Here is an 18,596-nt window from a genome sequence, read left to right on the forward strand (position 1 = left end):
TGACTTTTGTGAACTTCAATATGCTGGTAAATTCCCATTATTTCATGATGTGCTGAATATGGATGAATTAAAACATATGTTCAATTATGTGATTTTCTGTAAAGAAGTATTAATTTTTCAGCTCAGCTTATGTTTAATTTCTGAGCACTGTTGTCAAATTAATTATTTAATTTTAATCACAGAACATTCTTTAGCCTTTTGTGAAGGGCAGTTGTTTACCATTTAGTTACTACAATACTCTTTTTTACAATGGAAAACAGTTTTAAAATGAACCTCAGAGAATTCAGTGGGAAAAATACAGATTGATTTGAATAGACTCCAAATCACTTTTCCTTCTTTACAGATTCATGGAATTGCTATGTAACTTTTTTTCTCTTCCATGTTCATAGCAACTGGTTCTATAGCAACTGGCTACAAAAAAAAAAATGAACCAGAACCATCCTTTTTCACAGCTCCTGAAGAGGAAACAAATAAAGTCAGAATTCTAAGGTATGTTTTTCTATACTGAGAAAGTTAACCTGTGGGAACAAAATTACAGAAGTTGCAACATTTTTACCATGACTAGGCAGTCTCATTGAACAATTGATATGATTCTATCTTATGAACTTCAACCCAGTCCTCACTGACATGTGTAGTCTTGTTTAAGCTTTTGTATTTGTTTATGTAAAGAAGAGGGCAAAAGATCAAGACAACAGTGGAAGTTTTTGATTTTTAGGTTCATGTTATGGTCAAGTTAAAGCAACATTTAATACTGATGTGAAATGAACTTTTTTTCAAAAAGCATAGGCCTTAATGAATTAATGCATAGAAAGATGCCCTGCAGCTTCAGTAAGATTCATAACCCCATTTATGTCATTAAAGCGACATAAAGTTTGAAAATAAAGTTTAAAATGGTATTTCTGTAAATTGCCAATAAAACCCTCTAAACCTCTAGTTACAGACTTTAGAAAAAGTAAGTAAAAAGTTGTGTTTAAGCTGGAGAGAAATAAAGGATTTAATTTATAACCAGAAAGATATATTTTCAATTGTTTTAAGATATCCATCTGCAACAAACAAAAATATATTGAATCTTATTCTTACTCATTTACTCTTTGCACTTGCACAGATCACTGAAATGGGAATTTGTTCTATGGCTCCTAAAAACTATATGGTTACATTAAACTATAACATCAAACTGAGAAAATGTGCATCTTTGCAAAACAAAGTTAAATCTTCATGACCCAATAAAGTCACTATGTAAAAAAATTAAATTAAATGCATGTGAATGCGCATTTACTGTTCCTTTTTATGTATTATTTAGTGAATATCAATGATATGTGTTTAATAGTTCAGTTTTTGCTACCTACACATTAGTCAAAAGAGATGTAAATATTTTTGACTAGATAAGGAGGTACAGTGTAAAGTACTGTTATCTAGAGGTACTCCATTTTGGTGTGTTCAGCAAAATACTAAAATGCAAGATTTTGCCACTAAGGTGATAAGGTGGTTTATTTTCTATATCAGTGTCCGAGTTATGCGCTTATTCTTTAAACGCATTCCACACTGCGTAGTAAATAATTCCACTTCTGTATTTATCACTTCAATTCAGATGGGAACTAAAAAACTGGAGAGAAAGTGTAATGAAACTGCTGCTGTAAATTATTTCTTTTAGCATGTATTCAGTTGTTAAATAAACATTTCTTCCAAATATTTGAAGTTCAGTGTCTTGACTGTTTACACAGAAATGTGCCCTGTAACCTTCATGAGCATATGGAGTGCATTGTTGCCAATATAATGCTATCAATGTGTATGAGCTCTGTTTATAAGGCCAGAAGGATTGCTATTTGTATTAATGGCTTTTTTTTGTTTCTTTTTTGAAGACTACAAACTAATAAGCCTGAAATGAAAGGCATGAACTTATCTTCAGCCTATCTTTTGGCACAGCTGCTGAGCTTGTGCAGATAAAGGCACACAAATACACACCCCCACTCTCCACTCTGCCCAAGAACCAAACTCTAAATCAGCCTGGAAGCCACATGAATATGAGCAAGTTGCTGTACTTGATGAAATTTCACTCTGTGCAATGCTAATGGCTTAGGACAGCTATGCTGCTTCCCTTTGGAAACTGGCTTGCACAGAGAGCAAGTGGAATAAATCAGGTTCTGTCTGTTACCAACATACCCTTGTATCCTTAGGTAAACTTAGCAGCTGTTTGGAAGTGCTTAGGGGCTCCATCTAAAAGTAATATACTGTGGCACTAAGCATTGTACAAACAGCGAATAAGACAAGTGGCTGTTCTGGAAAGCATGAAGTTTAAATACACCAGGCAAGAAGGAAGGAGGGAGGAAAGTATTGTTATTTCCATTTGGCACATACAGGATTGAAGAATCAACCAGTAGTACTCAGCCCTCACTAATTCATTCAGCCTCACCCATGTTCCTTCCTGTACAGCAAGGATTGAGGAGTCTGGTTGAAAAGGATGCTGTAAGGATATTTTAATGGTTATACTACTGTTTTCTGAAAATGGAAGTAAGCCCTTAGCAACAGCCAAGCAACTCAGTGGGTTTCAAAAGATGCAGCAAATACTAAATGGACAAAATTAATATGGCAAGCCATGAATTCGATAATTGAAAAAGTGGTAATTTTGTATTTCTGTGATCAGCACATGGCTTATAAATACAGAGGAATACCTTTGTTTCTGGATGCAGCCACACTGTCCTTTGCTAGAATTCTCTACAGAGCACAGCTAGAATGGATGTCATCTGTTACTGCTCTGTCCATTGCCAGGAGCATACAATGCCTAGGGACCACCTTCAATGGCAAGGAGTGGTAAGAAATAAGAAACATTTCAGATTTTATGCTTATATGTTCTTATATACAAATGCACAGATAGGTAGATATACATTTAAACAGCCAGGTTTCACTGAGATGAAATCCTCCTTTTTCTGAAAGATTTGATGCCCTGAATGTAATTCCAGTACATCTCTGAATGCGTTTGGCGACTTCAGCTATAAATTGTTAAAAATGTTATATAAACTCTGTGAAGACTGAAACACACTATTTTGTTTCCCTACAGGTCACATTCACTGAGCTCCCCATCAAACATCCATTTAATGGCAGGCAAAGTTATGATGTTTTTTCCTAAAGCATAAAACAAAGGAACTATTATCCCTAGAATGCTCAGTTACAGGATACAAGATTACAGAAGACAAGAAGACAGTATTATTGACTCAGCCAGCTTCTTTGCTCCCCATAAATACTTGCATGAAAGATTGGAGTAGCTTCATACGAAAACTAGGAACTGTGGAGAAAAGGCCTTATTTGGGACCTTTTTATCCTGGAATTTATAAAAGGTTGACATTTTGAAGAACTTCAGAATGATGTGAGCTAAATCCCAAAGCTCTATTGAAGCAGTATCCAAACTGAAAAGGTTTCACCTTGGTTAAGAAAGCAAACTCCCATTTCTCTCTTAGCAATTTTTCACCCCTCAGAAAATGGGATTCTGTTTGCCTCAATATTAACCTGAAGTCATTACATGGTTTCTACAGTCCTTGTTGAAGATTACTTCTTTCTTTGACATACCTGTGGAAACCCATTTTTGATGACCAACCCTCCTTGAGCAGATCCGGTCAAACTATTGTGCCAGGTACTCTTGTGACATCTCTTAATACTAGGCCTAAAAACGTCCTGTTCTCATGCACAGGAATAAAATCAGGCCTTAGTGGGCAGCAAAAAACATGTCTTCATTGAGCTATGAGGTACCATGCAAGAAGATTTCTGTCAGGAAGCTTTCAGAGATGGAGTTTCTGGTATGGGGGCAGTAAGGGGTCTCTGAGGACCTGCCAGGACCTGACCCCTACATCCAGGACAGGGCAGGCAAGGGGACAGGTGGGGCAGCTCTAGCCCCTGCCTTCAGGCACATCTCCTGAGCATCAACCCCTGGGTGGATCTGGCTTGTGGGATTGTGTAGGATTGGAGATGGAATCCTGCAGCCTCTCTGGGGCAGGCACTGAGTGCCAGGGGCTGCGGTTGGGTTTGGGGCCAGGGTGGGATGAGCCCTGGAGTGAGTTCACCCAGTCAGGTGAACCTAGTTCTTGTAGCCAAGGAGGTTCAAACACCCTTCCTGAATTGCTTTTAATCACCCAAGGTCATTTATCTTCCACATTCAGAGTCAGTTCTCTGCCTTCTGAAAGCCTAGGATAAGCCAACAATACTGGAACAGCACAGTTTGCTTCCAATTTGATTGGCTGTTTAGTTGATGTTGAAATAAAAATGTAAATGTACACCACACAACTACTAAGAATTAATGTGCACGGGATTATAACACTTTAATCAGAGATAGCCTTGTGAAAATAAAGATCTGGCCTTCTCCCCACATGTGAGCCTGCCAGGTCTGCCTGTGCACAGCCACATTCCACAGAGCTGCAGCTGAGGCACCTGGGACAGGTTTTGAGGGATTAATCTGATTTCATGAGCAGGCCCAATAGTTTTTCAGGCCATTCCACCTTACAGCCTGGTGTAAATTAAATCTGATGCTGTGTCCTGGGAAGAAAACCTCTTCTTTTCACCTCTCAACATGGGGTACCCCTGCACCCTTTTATGCTGTATCCAAATATATTGTATTCATTTCTCTGTGAGTTTCATGGTCATCTTTTCTTGTAAGGATGTTAACAAGAATTATGATTGCTTATGCAGAGGCAAATGGAGATGCATGTTTCTGCATGGAAAAAGGATAAAAAGACTATGGTAATTCTGTTAGATCTACTACAAGTAAATATCAATAATTGAACTTCTCATTTCTTGCTATAGCTGCAGGCAGGAGAGGAAAAGAGCAGACAAAAAATATACAGACATTTCAGCTATGTTTTGCAATCATCATTTCCTTAAGCCCTTAAGTTTCATATGTCACTTTTTTTCTGGGTTTGTAGCACTACATAGAAAGCAAGCATTCCTACAAACTGCTTTTGCTGAACAATACTACACTGAATAGCTCCATAAATCAGACCAAACAGATGGACTGTGCCAGTTCCTCTGAAGAAGGCTTAACATACCTCTTCTGTTTGTTAATTTTATTATTTTAGGAGGACTACTATTTCTCTTTTTGTAAGGGTTTTGTCAGCACTTTTATTCTAAAACAATTTTTAGGGCTTTATAATTTTGTCTACAAGTAAAAGATTGTAAGTTATCAGCTTTTAATCAACAAATAATTTTGCAGTACTTTAAAATAAATTGCTAGACTGTGATAAGATCCCATTTTGAAAACAAACTAAAAAAGATTAAAACTTTAGGCATGCCAGGTAGTTTTAGTGACTGCACTACAAAAAAAATTATGAGTGGAGTAAAGCTCAGTGAGCATGATGAAAAGCTGCTCACCTCACTGGACTTCGTGTTTGTTTTTGAAACATCTGTGTGCTTATCAGAGGTCCTGAATGAGACAGCAGCTTAAGCACAGTCTTCTCTAATTATTTTTGACCTAATCTCATGTAGCTGTTCCTAGGTCTGTCCTGGACTAGAACGTTTTCTTGCTTCATGTCTGCCTCTTCATTTAAGCTGATTTTTAGTTGCTGTTCTATATGAAGATGATGACGGCTCAATTCTTTCCCCAGTTTAACAGATGTCTGATAGCCTGTACAGATGAAAAAGACTGATTGTGCTGTTTTGTATTCTAGAGAGTTAAGGAGAAGTGATGTTTTTTGTTCTGTAGTAGTTGAAATTTAAAGGATGGAACTGACCTGGATCTGTTAGAACACTGTGGAATTTTTCACTGTATTTCCCATTAGTGAAAGATGTGCAAACACCACTCTTATAAACATGCCAATGCTTCTAGAAATCAGCAAGTTGTATTTTTTGTCTTTAATGCTAACCAGTACACTTAGCTAGATCCTCACCCAAATAAATAAAGCTGTGTGCTTCACCACCATTTCTGTTGACTGGAATCCATCAAACAGTCAGGGTACTGAAAAGGTATGAATTCAATCCTTGTGCTATTCACTGTGGCTCAAAATGTTACTTGTGAAAGCTAAACAGTTCAGTGCCAGTGTAAAGCAATTGACTATAACAGGGCTTCAAGCTATGAGAAATGTTTCACATATGTGTCTGTGATCTTCACAAGCTGGAGGGCGAGAAACTGCTGAATGTAGAAAAATTAAACTACTTGTAGCTAAGTTCATGGTTGCATGTCAAAACAGCAGACATAATGCAGCTGAAAAAATCTTCCTTGGACACAGAGTGGAACACAGGCACGCTTGGCATATAATGTTTGTCTCCTAAAAATTCTCCTGTTTGGCATCCACTGTGCTTTGACAATATGCTGGCAGTTGTACATACTGTAGACTGACAGAAAAGTACTTCTGCAAATATTTGGATCTATTGTTAACACTAAATCCTTTTTTTTAGCTTTTGGATTTGGAAGAAGCTGAAACCTCAAGTAAAGCTCCAGGGATACTTCCAGGTATGGTGCCATCACAAATTATAGTTTGCTTATAACCTCTGTGGTAAATCATGATAAATCTTTCTAGGACCATTAAAGGGTTAGAGGTGATCTGTGGGTGGAAATGAAAAATACCACAACATATCTGGATGATTTTTATTGAGAAAAAATGAAAAAAAAAGAGATCATTTTAGTATAAATAGGAAACAAGAACAAAAAATGCAGCTTCCCTTTCAAGTCTCACTGTCTTCTATAATTTATTTAATTTTAATTTAATTTAATTTAATTTAATTTAATTTAATTTTTTTTAAAGTTAGAAGCAATATATTTTGTCACAAGTATGAACTTTGCTTCTATTACAAACATTGAACATTTTTGTGTACCTTGCAAGCCAGTTAAAAAGAAATGCCACTAAGAAACGAAATGCTTACCAAGTCCATAAAATGGACTGTATAACTGTTAAACCTTGACTCTTAAACTAGTTGGGTCAGTTAGATTTATATAGGAGAACCAACACATATGTCACATAGGTAATGTGATCTGTTGAGGAATACTCACTCATTTTCTCTAGGCAAGGCAGTGTACTACTATTTCCTCCCTTCAAGTGACTTCCCAAAGTGGAGCTTAATTTGTTAGTGACAAGGAATTTCATCCCTAATCCTTTATTCCAATGACTCCTACCAGACAGATGATCCTGAATGAAGCCTGTAATATTTCACCTCTGTCACTCCTTTGAGCCAAGATTTTACCACAACACCAGAAATCTCCATAAGGATTTATCCAAATCATCAAAATAATATTAGAACTACAATGCTAAAAGAATTAAAAATATGAAATATTTCCATAATAAATATAAGAAACAGTTGCAATCATTGGTAACCTCTAAAGACTCAGTTTTCTATTAGAAGGATAAAGGGGTACATGCACGTGCACGGGGCTCTTCCCGCCCATTCAAGTATTACAGGCATAATAAACTGCTAAAAACCAGGAAAAGTTCTTGGAAATGAGTGATATCTGCTTCTATCATAGCTCTTGAAATGCCACCATTTTCTTTAATGGAACAGGATCAAGCCAGGATTTGCATTTCCTGCCATGAGTCACTAAAAAGACGGCTTGAGTCACTCAAAGTCAGGGTCTGTATGGAAACCTGTTTTGATAGCTATTTAATAGAAGGAGGTGCAGAGACAGAGTTGCATTTCTAATAACATGAAGCTGCCATAGATAAGACATGTTTTAGTCCTCATTTGGCATTCAAATTTTAGTTACAATGGCAAGAAATGTTAATTTGAACTCCCTATTTGATTCACATAAATGTTTACATTTTCTTTTCTCACTCTGAAATTGTGTATCAGTCTGTGGTCACCCAGAAAGGTGACTGACAACACTTTGAACACCATACAATGACCCCCCAGGTCTCTGCAGAAGATCTTGATATTTGAAATAGACTTAGAGAAGAAAACTAAAGACAACTCTCAGTTTTTCATATAAACACCTCTAGGGAGTATAAGCTTCTAGAATTACCAAGAAGGATATTTTCACATCATAAAAAGAGCTCAGACTGAATTTTAAGCCAATTGTTTCAAGTCTGGGTTTTCTTTTTTCAGCATCTTCCCAGAAATGATGCTTTATAAGAATGGATTAATATAGAAAGTACTATACTTGTCTTAAATAATTGATGTGTGTCACTCAATTCCCTGTTTCAGAAAAGAAGTTCACTGTCCCTCGGAGAAAAACTGTTCTTCAAGGGTAGTAAGGAGATGAGCTGCACACAGGGGAACATTGTTCCTAGTGTTCATCATAAGGATACCTTATGATTTAAGTTTTCAAGGACAGTTTTCTCTTTCTGGAGGAATGTGGAAATGTAAGTTGTTTGGATATGTTCAGGGCTGTTCATTTGGTTAGAGTTAGACAAAATCATGTCAGAGCTTTGAGAGGCTGAAATAAATCTGCAACACATTAATTAGCTTGTGGGTTATTATGCAGGTACTGTAAACCAAGGTTTCCTCATGCTACACTGCATATCTTCCTGGATTTTCTGTATTATTTTTATGAAGTATATGTGTTTCTCTGTTTCATCAGATAAATGGTGGTATAGGCTGTATATTAGTAAAAATGTCTTCACTGAATGGGTTGTCAAGATTCAGAACAGGCTTCAAAGGGAAGTGTTTGAGTCATCATCCCTGGAGGTACTTAAAAGCTTTGTAGATGTGGTGATTAGGGACAAGATTTAGTGATGAATTTGGCAGGATTTGGTTTACCATTGGACTTCAAAAAAAGATATTTTCCAACCTAAATTACTATACAGTTTTATAAATTCTAAGTTGTACAGCTTTGCTATTAGAATGAATTAAGAATTCATTCTTATTAACTTTTCATAACGTAACAGCATCATGAACAAGTGGCTGGGTCGGACCAAAGGTCCGTCTTGCCCAACGACCTGTCTGAAACACCAGTAGAAAGTCAATGTGCATGTAAGATTATAACAAAAAAAAAAAACAAAACAAAAAACCCCCCAAAGACCCCAAAAAACCAAAAAATAACCCAAAAACCAAAAAAAATTCCCATACAAATACAGTGGAAATTCCCCAGAATAATTTCCTAACTTTCAACTGTTAGCTATGAGATAAATTCATACAATGCCCTCCTGTTACTTTTGCAAGGGCAGTCCTTGAGTAATCCATCTGCAGTCATCCTGTTTGCCTCCTTTAAATAATTACATTAGAAGATTCACCGAGGCTTTGTTTTCTACCTCACATACAGTGGTTTTAACTTCTAATTTCTTATGAAGTTTGCTAATTGTATTCTGTCTGTCTGATGTTCTCAATGTATTTCTGCTTATGTTAAATGCTAATTTGGTTCTTGTTTCAGCATTAAAATATTTGCTGTAGTTTAACAACTGTTCTGCTTCAAATTGAATAATCTGATTCTTAAATATAAAACCCCAGAATACACTCTATGTCTCCACATTGAGAAGTATTTTACAGGTAAATACATAAACATAACTATCAGATATTAAGAGATAACAGATATTTAAAACTCTTATGTAGCATTCAATGTTAGTTTTTATTTACTGGTGTATACTGTAAGATTGCAAAAAGACTTATGAATTACAATATTTAATCATACAATTCACAAGGAAGAAGATGATCTGTACCAAAATGGTAATTACAGCCTAAACCAAGAAAGAGCAGGTCAATACAATAGTCAGCTGGGAAGAATCACCAGACAATACTGATATACTACTGATTGGTCTAATAATTGCTTTATCACAACAGCTAACAGCTCAGCTTTGCTGAGCATTGTCTTATGAAATGCCAGACATTTTCACTGAAGACTGTGAGAAAACCAATTGCACAGCTGAAACCCTGTAGAACAATGCAAAAAATGGGATTATACTTCTTCTATCATTATCCATTTTATTTTTATAAGCATGATGGGAAACCAATTATGATGACAGCTGTGATAAGTCTTCTTTAAAAATTATACTGATTATGTCTTGTTTCCCATTACCCATATGAGGAATAACTAGAAAGAAAAATAAACCTGATCCTAAATGCACAGTGCAGCCTAGTGTCTTCCTAATTCACTCTAACAGCTGTTTAAAAACAACCAAATTCAGTGAATAATCAAATTAAAACTATGTAAGTAGCCAGTTTGTTTCTAGAAGTATGATTCAAATCAATAAAAACCAGGATTATTTTATATTGTTTAATACATTTATTGTTCTTCTTACCTATGTAGCTTCCAAAATACCCTCAGGGATTCATTGTTCCGTGTATGAGCTTGTGTGTTTTCCATGATGAGGGTGAAGGTTGCAGCGGATGTCAGTGTATATATGTGAACATTTAGCACATTGCCCACAATCAGAATTTGGGATTGGAATGGAATAACAGATGACTGAAAGAGGAAAGACATCTGTATATATTTGAAACCACAGTGATTATTTATCTTGGCGTTTGTTCATAACTAGTAGATTAAAAGTACCTCTTCCGTATAAAGTCAAATAATTTTTTAAACTAAATTGAAGGATTATTTATTAGATCCTTATCAAACATTAGCTTTTAAAATTTATTATAGAGACAGTCAAAATGACTTCTATATTTTATTAAAAATCATGTATGTTTTTCTTCGCTTCTTTTATGAATGGTCTTTCTTTCATGGATTCCTTTTAGTATTACAAGAAATGGCAGAGCTTTTTGTAGGGAAAGAGTAATCAACTGAAAAATCCCTTTTTAAAAAACTTGAATTTCTCCTAGAAATCTTCTTAAGATTTCCTAGAAATCTCCTAGAAATCTTACTTAAATATCTTAAGTATTATTTTCCTCAAAATATTTGGGGCTTAGAGTTATCATAACTTAACAAAGCTAATACTAATTTTTATTACTCCATCTATAAAGGCACTTAGATATCCTCTTTTGTCATGCCTTTGCTAACAGATTTCTTTCCTCTTTGTGAAGTGTGTAGGAAACAGTGCTCTCATCGCTCTTCAGCTGAGCACTCAGGCCGGGGGTAACCCAAGTGGGTGTGTGCCTGAATGCCTCAACCAGATAATGAACCAAGCTTTTCCAACCCTGAAACCACAAAACTGCTTGTTCTTCCTTAGTAAATGGGACTGCAATGTATATTTCCACTTGTTTTGTGTTTGCACTACTCCAGAATCACTCACAAAATAACCTAATCATCTACAAAATAACCTAAATTACTTGCCACAGTTTCTGTTTGATATGAAACTAACTACTTTTTTTTTTTTTTTTGGTATACAATATAGCCTCCCAATTTTTTTGGTTTTTTTTTTTTTTTCAAATTCACACTCGTTTTATAACGTATCTTATTCCATAGCAAAAATTATATGTGGTATGAGTTCAAGCCAGCTCTGTTTAAACTACTCAGTGTCTTTCAAACATATGAAATATATTTGATCAACTGTATGGGAAATATGATTTTTCCATATGGCTTAGTTTTCACATAAGGGAGTTTAGTGTTTCTTTGGAGAACATAATATGCTCAGACAATTATAATAGGTAAAGAGTTGCAAACCAGAGAGTGGGAGAAGCAGGTGTCCAGCTGGATTTTCACATAAGAAGGCCTTGAAGGTCACTGATAGTGATGAGGTCTCCAAGATTCCTAAATCCTCATAAAGCTATTCCTTCCTCTCCCAATGCACTAATCTCTGACTACTCTTGATAATCCAGTGACTCAGGAAGCAAGGGCTTTTTTTTCCCCCTTTTGTTTGTCAGAAGCAGACTGAATGACAACAAGTTTCTGAATTACTCTTTATTAGGGTAGAACGAGAGTATTCACAAAGGTCACCCCCCAGAAGAATATTCATTCATTGATGTATCAATATTTGTCTTCCTGCTGTCAGACTAGAGTCTCCAGAGAAGAAAAACATAATGGTAGTAAAATTTACAGCCAGGTATGACTTTCCCCACTGCCCTAAAATGGGAGCACGAACAATTTGATACCCTTGTCTGGCAGAGAACCGAGTGATGTCAGCTCATTATAAAGGGAATACTTGATGGTCACTTCCTTCTGCTTTCCATTTCCCAAAAAGTGATGACTTCCATCCACATGAATTGCTTGTTCTTTGTCAGTTGTGTTTTATTCTGTCTTGCCTTTCTTTCTGTTTATATGATTCAGCTTTGGTTTTGATCAGCTTTGGTGTTTTCTTCCACCTGTCCTCTTTATAAATTAGCCTTTCCCCCATGATGTCCTCAGCTACCTGCAGCTGAGGATTGTTCCCACAAAAGAGAATGCAACCACTGAAGGGAATTGTCTGAGGAAAAAGAACCTGGAACAAATAATATAGCCTTCTTTGATCATTTTACTACTGTTATTTCTCATTCTCAGAGCAGCAGACTTGGAACAACTTGTGGAGATTAATGAATGCTAAAGTTACTATGTTAATTGAGCATTGTAAATAGTACTACTTTTAGGTTTCATAGGGGTAATATATTAAGAACACTATACAGATGTACAGCACTTTTTAGATAGCCTCAGTTAGCAGCATAGCCATTTGGTAGGCTTTGATGTTTTCAGATTCAGCCTTTGGTAAATCTGCATCTGGTTTTTCACAGTAAAAATTGGCTAAGAGGAGGAACAGTGAATATCCTTTCTCACATATAATAAGAGAACCCACATCCCTCCAGAAGTACTGCCCTTTGAAATGAAGATGAGCAGATAACCCACATCTCAGATCAATTGGGATTTGAGGAATCACAGACGGGGACACTGTTGGAGAAGAGGGAGCAAATCCAGGGCATAAGAAACAGAAAGATAGTGCTCTATCTCTGATCTTGAACCACTCCAGTAGTCCAGATTGAGAGGCCTGGCCTATGTTAAAAAAAGAAAACTAAAGGCTGAATCTTGATGCAAGTGGTTACTTGCTTTCACAGATCCCAGGCACTACAGAGCTGGCTCAATGTTTGAAAGAGTAGCATTTCCCAAAATGGAAAATTTTACATTCTGGATAGTCATTGTATTGTAAACACATTTTATTATGTGGTAAGGAAAACATGACCAAAGGTCATAACTACTACTAATAAAGTCTATTTTATACTTATTTGGTTTTCTCAGTTGTGTCCTTTATAGTCATCATCACTGCCCTGAAGGAGTACGTTATTTACTGATGACTTAAAGAGCATTTTCACTATTTGTGAAAAAAAATTGTCAAAAAAGTTATCTCTTGTCACTGCCAAACCTTCTGTAGCTTGGCCCAGCTGGTGTTTACAGTAACCTAGGATATTAAGGGTGGAAAGAGAGTTTTTTGGTATTTCCATAAGATTTTATCACCTATTATTTATAAATAGGTTTACCATGAGGCAATGGCACATAAGATCTGATGAGATTTTTTTAGCTTTAGGCAGAGTGTAGGTTGGTTGATAGCTCTTCCTCCTCAGATGAAGTCTAACAGCAAAGTCACTGAGGGTATGGACCTCTTCCACCAGGCACGACAGGCATGAGCCTGAAACAGTGACAGTGGCTCAGATTTCCTTTAGCACTCCTTGTGCACCTTACTTTGTGATGTGCTGAATACTTGGAAAGAGGTTGGTATGTGCTTTGGACATGTCTCAGTGAATGGTTGTTGCTTGTCTGGGGTTGTATTTCAGATGTGGTAACTGCTCTTTAAAAAGGGTATTTTTGTACTCACTAAGGCAGAGTTAGGCTCCAGGGTGGCTTGTGTTCAGATTGCATTGATAAAGTGAGAGAGGATTGTTTGCTCTCAATCTCATCTGTGCTGGAGTGTTGTAGTAACTTGTTGTGGAGGATTTTATATTCATCTGATTGTGTTTTCTGCTGAGGCTGCCTCAGGAGGAACAGAAGTGATAGCTGCATATTCTACAGGCAAATCCAAAGCTCTCGAGAGGCAGCCACCTGGCTGGGCTTGAAGTTTTGAACATGTTACATCTGCAGCACAGTACAATACTTTACCATGTGCAAAACAAATGTGCAGGAACAGAAAATCAGTAAGTATCACAGAAATATGCAGTATGATTTGGATAGAAATGTTCAAACCTTGACATCTTCAGAAAATACGTGAAAAAGGAAATAGTCTTTACACTGTGGTTTTAGACATCTAATTTAGGTGACTAAATGATACCCTAGGCACTCTTCTCCACTCAGCAGAGGTCTGGGTCACCAGTTCACTCCCTCAAGCACCTCATCTACATAGTTCAGCTGAAATGGTGTGAATTCTTTACATTGTCTCAGGCCTTCACCCCACAGGAGAACTATGAGATACAGATATTGAATGTTTTTAAAATTGCTGTGTCTCTTTCCCAGTAACAGACATTTCATTTTACAGGCCTAAATGAGGGAAGAAGATGCTTGTGTAGGACACACATATTATTTTGTGAAAACTTTATTTTGCTAAGAATGTTGCTTCTATGGAAGAGGGTTGCCATAAAGTGGAACAAGTCTTTTCCTCCCTAGACAAAGACTTGGAAACCAAGTATGTCAGTTCATACTTTGATGTAGATTCTCCTTCACTTGGAACAGCAGAGTGATGTTTTTGGAGGAAGGCTTTTTCAGAGGTTCATAAACAACCAGGAATGGTTTTGATTGGGATTTTTCATGAGTTTGCTGTCTGTGCTGGCCTTGTTACATGGGTATCAGCTCTGGAATTACCACCAGTATTAAAACATCTAATGAATTTCCATTACACACCACATGCAAACAAAGGAGGGTGAAGAGCTCATTCACAGGCAGATTACTTGCTCCTTCAGTGGGAAATGGACAGGAGACGGGGCAGCAGTCTCCTTACTAATCCTCACTGATTAAGCAGTGTCCTTGCTCTGTTGGGGAAAACCTTCTATTAAGTTCTAAATAACAATGTGAGGCCACACAGGAACACACAGAAAACTTTACTGAGCATGGATTTGCTCTCGTAATTCAGAGAGACGAGAAGATTTAGGAACAGGCTCTACTTCCTCAGGGCTGAAATGCCAAACACCAAAAGGTCAGCAGACAGCAGCATAGTAAATCACAGAGTGATAATGTTGCTACTTACAGGGTGACAGACACAACAGGGGAAGCTTCTGTGCCAGCTGGAAGAAGGAGGTCATGAAGGAGGGATATCTTGGCCTTTGTCAGGGAAAAGCAACTTGGGAGGGGTATCTGAATACACCACATGTCCAAAGCAGTAGAGATGAGATTTCTTCAGCTATAATCTTACCGACATGCTGAGAACTGCACCAAGATCATGTTTATTACTGGGGCTCCTAGATCCTACAAAGATCTGCATTTGTACTATATTAATCTGCCTGCTCCATTTACCCACCTGGAGAAAGCCATCTCACAGAAACATGAACAAATTTAACTATTGTAGAAGCAGTAGATCATTGTTTCAAAACATATCTTTCTTGTAGAAATATTCAATATCAAATTTAGTTTGATATTGACATCATCCACATTGATGTCAGCAGGTCTGTGAGAAAGACAGCAATAGGATACGTGGCATCTTGGCAAAACTCCCCAGCTGTTTCAAGAAGAATGTGGAATCGTACAGGGAAAATACGTGAAAAAGCTGCTTTGGTCAGCTTTTTCCAAGAAATCTGGAGAACTTACTCCCACCTGGGGGAACTTGGTCCTACCAACTAATTTGGAGAACAGGAAAAAGGAAATTGCACACTGGCGGGGTTTACAGTAGACAACGGAGCAATCTCCTTATTGCTTAAACATTCAAGCAGAATACTTTTGACTCTACCTCTCTTTTGTTGTGGCACCCCATTCCTCCCCCAAAAAAGCTGAATAAACATGAAAGATCAGCGGACGTATTACATTTTACACAACAAAGTGTGGCTTTATAGGGCTTTGTTACATCTTGAAAAGATTAAGTGCACCTGCATGCGAAGAGTTTCCATGCCTCTGAACAATCAGGCAAAGGCACCTCGGTTCCTAAGGGCACGGGCCAGGGACACACTTGGGTTGCAGTTTTGTAACAAAGCTTGTTCAGCCAAGGCTGCATCCTCTAATTTGTAAGGAGCAAGGCTGCCATCCAGTGGCCCTTCTCTAGCACAAAACTGAATTTAACAGCAACAGGTTTTGGAGAAAATGTCATGTTTTCTTGATGTAAATGGAGATCTGTGAATCTGCGAATTTCTCTTTTGTTTTAATCTTTAACGCAGATAACATCACAGCAACAAACTGCATAGAGAAAAGGAAGGTTATGAGCTTACTTTAAACCATCACTGTCTTTTGTTTTTTGATGACTTGGATTTTAAATGTATAACTTGATAATCATTCTGCCTACATGAAACTATAGATAAGCCCAAAATAACTTTTTAAAAAATGCCTCCCTTTGAAATGAGTGTTCCATTAGTGTATGCATCCCATTTTAAAATGGAAGACACATTTATGAATAATTCAAAGAATAATTTCATTCTTCAACAGGCTTTGAATCAGACGCTCTCCGAATAGAAAGGAAATTTGAAGTTATGCAATATGGAGGAAAATTATCATGCATATTAAACATATTCATCTTTGGGGACTGACAGATCTACAGGTAGCATTAGAAGGAAATTTCCTGAAGTTTATCCCCTTGCAGATCCCACTCGAACATTTTTATCTACTGAAAAGCTGAAGCTCAGGCTGGTGAATAAGGCAGAAGGATAATCTGCTCCTAAGGCAAATCATATAAATTCCCTTTGCCTCCATTTCCCCCTGTCTAAAACAGGGATAATGCTTGTCTAGCTTCCAGGCAAGATGTGAGATTCAATACACTGTGAATTACAAAGGATTTCAAGCTCCTCAGAAACAAGAGAGCATTTGTGTACTTCTTAATACTGTTTATACAAGACAAAAATCTATCAAAGGCTTGAAGGAGGCTGCATTGCCCAACTTCTTCCACTCTGCCTCTCCCCAGTTAATACTTCTTAGCAGACCCCCTGTCTCCCAGGGCACCAGTGAAGATAGGGGTCTGTCCTTTTTAAGTGTTATTATTAACTTCAAGTACTCTTGTTTCAATAAACTCACTAAAAAGGATGAATCAATCTGTTTAGTTTACCCAAAGGAAAGCAAAGACAGTTTCACCCCAGTTCAGGGGCTCTTTATTGGGAGACAGAATTCAGCTAATGAAGAGCTCTCAACCACAGACTGCAAAATTATAGAAACATTCAGTACTAAGATGAAATGGGATAAATTCAGATGCAAACAAGGGCATGAATGCCAGCAGTAAGAATGCTTAAGAGCCAAGATAGAAGGAGTTGTGGTACATTCAGAATCAGGACAGATGTTTAAACCAAATGTAGATTTTTTTTTTTTTCTGGAAATCATTCATATGGAACATAAATTTACTGGTAGAAATCTGATAACTTCTTTTACCCCACAAATTAAATCAGACTATCACAAGGCTTTCTCTGACCTTAGTGTGTGTTAACACATGGAGCAGTTTTAAAAAACTGACTAATTGCTAGAAATACTTGTTAGGAATAAAAGGAATTGTTACAGTTGATGAAAGGAAAGAAGAAAAACATTTGAAGGAAATTTAAAAATGGAAATACAGTCTAAGGAACAGCTGCTGACTCTTATTGGAAATTAGTAGAATGTTCACAAGTGTGTCATATGTGAAATGTCAAAATATTTCCATCAGTCATGTATTTAGTAACAAATTAGGAATGCAGGTTTTTTATTGGAAAAAAAAGTTACTTCAAAATATTTTTACTTTTATATTTCCTATAGAAGCCACAGGACTGTGGCTGATCTTGATGTATTCTTTTTCTTCATACAAAGGTGGATTATTTAAACTTCCAACATTTCCTGTTTATGATGAGCAACATTCCTCTCCCATTTCCTCCATGATTTGCCCCAACCCTTCAGATGGAAGAATCTGATTAGAGAGTGAATATTTCATAGTTGAAATGAATTAAATTTTTGATTTCAGCATATTGGGGGGATAGCACTTTTTCAGGGTTTTGGTTATTTTGTGTGAATTAACCTTGCTTCTTTTTGGACCTGTAAAAATCGTGAGGCAGTTGCCCTCCTCCCTTTGTTTCCAGTATAATCTAAACTAGAACCCCCTCTAGGATGGACATGTCTTTCTTTATTACTCAAGGTAGGTTTCATTCATTCAAGACAGATTATTTTTAAAAATATTAGTCTCTTTTTAATTCAAATCCTATTAAAACCCTTACTTTTTTGTTTGTTTGTTTTTGTTTTATTTTTAATGTAGTTTCATTTATTAAACATAAAAGAAAAAAAAATAATAAATAGCATTTTACCTCTCGGTCAAATTCCAGTCCATTGTATTTAGGATGGTAATCGTACTAATGAGCTTGAGGTTATTTAAATAGAGGGCTTCCAAAAGACCCTCATTTGTAAGAAAATTCAACCCAGAAGAATGAAGCAGCTTTATCTCTCTCATCCAAAATTTACTGTTAAAAAATTATGTTACAACTGCTATACAATCAGAAATTAATGCCCATTTCATACAGCAGAGATTAAGTATCTATGTAAGTTGTCAGATACCAATACTGCTTTAATTTTGAAACGTTACTTCTATCCTTAAATGCAGAATTTTCTCTAATAACATGCTCTTATGCTTATTTCATTGGTCATGCCACAATCATGCTACAGTTTCTTAAAATGAGCAAGTTATTTGAAACATGTAAATCAAAAAATTATTATGTTTGTTCAACATATAAATTAATGCTGTCTATATTAATAACAAAAATTTAAAAGATGACAGTTT

The sequence above is a fragment of the Poecile atricapillus genome, chromosome Z (assembly GCF_030490865.1).
Source record: "Poecile atricapillus isolate bPoeAtr1 chromosome Z, bPoeAtr1.hap1, whole genome shotgun sequence".
NCBI lineage: Eukaryota > Metazoa > Chordata > Aves > Passeriformes > Paridae > Poecile > Poecile atricapillus.